The following is a 2,368-nucleotide window of genomic DNA, read 5'->3' on the forward strand; positions in this document are numbered from 1 at the left end:
ACATTGCTGGAAAAAGGGCTCTCGCCAGCGTTTCAACTGAACTTCTCCTGAAACTTCATTTCCACCTCCCCTCACGCCCTCCCTAGACACACTCGAATTGCACTCAAAGCCTGCAGGGAAGTCAGCCAGGGAAGGTGGCGGCTCGCACACCCCCAGGCCCAGTGAGGGACGCAGCCCCACTCAGACAGGTCCCTCGCTGGTGACGGGCCGGGTGGGAAGAGCACAGGATCCCGTGTGGAGGAGACGTCCAGCTGGCCTCAACCAGCACGACAGTCCCCACTGCCTCCCCTTTGTGGAATCCTGAGCGCACACCTGGACTCTGACCTCACGCCGTCCCCGCCTCAGGCTCCCCAGCCCTGGGAAGGCTGAATTGCTGTCTGGAAGTGAAGAGCAGTCTGGAAACATGACTTGTCTTCTGAACTGCTCTAAGATGCTCATATCCAGGACTTCCCTGGTGGCCTAGGAGTTAGGGCGGCGAGCTTCCACTGCAGGGTCACTGGTTCGATACCTGGTCAGGGAACTAAGATCCCACATGCTGCGTGGTGTGGCCATAAATAAATATGAAGAGCAGGACTTAAAAAAGATACTAATATACAGACAAGAACACTGTTTCCTCAACAAAAACCGCAACAAATACAGAGGAGACAGTGTTAGCTCAACCAAGTGTGTGTGTGTGTGTGTGTGTGTGTGTGTGTGTTAGTCGCTCAGTTGTGTTCAACCCTTTGCAACCCCATAGACTGTAGCCCACCAGGCTTCTCTGTCCATGGGATTCTCCAGGCAAGAATACTGGAGTGGGTTGCCATTTCCTTCTCAGGGATCTTCCCCATCCAGGGATCAAACCCAAGTCTCTTGCACTGCAAGCAGATTCTTTACCATCTGAGCCACAAGGGATATTGAGAGCTAAGTCCTGGAAGACAGTGCTGATTTTCTTTCTTGTGTATTTCACACACTTGGTAGAGGGCACGAAGGTTTGAGTATCTCCTGTTGAGTCAGGGAAATGGTACATGATGACACAGCCCGGCTACACTCACCTGGGAACGATTAGGGCCTTCGAGTCCCTGTCTCTTTACTTAACTTTTCACTTTTCTCCTTTTCCTGTTTGCTCTTGACTTTCCCAGCTGCTGATGGGCAATTCTCTCATTTCTAACTTCTTGCTTTTTCAGTGTTGTATATGCTTTGATGATTTCCCTTCCTATTTAACCCATGCGCTGTGGGATCTTGCTTCAGACTAAATGAAGAGTGGAGCAGGTTTAATAAATCATCAAAATAAAAATATTTACAGCACGTCTGCCACAATTCAACTCTCCAGCTATCACTACCCAGCTGGAGAGATAACTCAGATATGAAAAGAACTGTGTTAAGTAAACATCTTCGTAACTCTTTAATCTTTTCATAATGCATTTTTAGAATGGGTAGATGATGAAGCAGATACGGAAAAATGACAAATTACAAAAAAGTTCCTTCCTGTATATTTGGCTTATAATTTTTGAACACCTTTTATTCAGACACTATAATGCCTAGAGTTTCCATTACAAATCTCTAAACATGTTTAATTTCCAAACATGAAGTCATAAATCTCTAAACATGGAAGGTTTGCTATTTAAACTTATAAGTGATCATTTCAGACATATTTATCTAAGAAGGAGGAAACTAAAATATATACTAGTAGTACTTAGAATTTTAATATTATAGAAAATCTCTCATATCTTTAAGGACATTAGAGATAAAGGGCTAAGGCGGCATGTTAAACCATAATGTAAAATAAACTATAACTATTCTGTGATTGTCAATGTCTTACCCTGCTGGTTTTAATAATGTGAAACAGATTTCACGATAATAAACTCCATATGAAGAGCTTTTTTAAAAATGAAAAGATCAAGACAAATCGAGTCAGTCTCACCACCCTTTTATATAAACCGTAATACTTTATATATACTGTAATACTGAGACTGGATAAAAATGGAGTCATAGGATAAAAGTTCTTATAAAATGGAAAATAATGCCTATCTGTTGCTAATTGTTCCTTAGCAAATAATTTAGGATATTAGGATTTCAGTATCAGCAAATCAGAACGATAGGAATTGGAGTAGGCATCCTGAGACTATGTAAAAATTACTCCTATTTTTAAAGATGTAAAGTCTTGGGGAGAATTGAGATTCATCCATGAAAACTTCACAACAAAAGTAATGCAGCAGGCTACTTTATCTCTGGCAGTGTCCACAGAAACAATTATGCATGCTTTGGACAAAGTGCTTGACATGTAATAAATGGAGGCTAATAACAGAAAATCAGTGAAGGACAGGAAAGCCCGGTGTGCTGCAGTCCATGGGGTCGCAAAGAGTTGGACACGACTTAGCAACTGAACAAC

Source organism: Bos javanicus, chromosome 12 (assembly GCF_032452875.1).
Source record: "Bos javanicus breed banteng chromosome 12, ARS-OSU_banteng_1.0, whole genome shotgun sequence".
NCBI classification, from domain to species: Eukaryota; Metazoa; Chordata; class Mammalia; order Artiodactyla; family Bovidae; genus Bos; species Bos javanicus.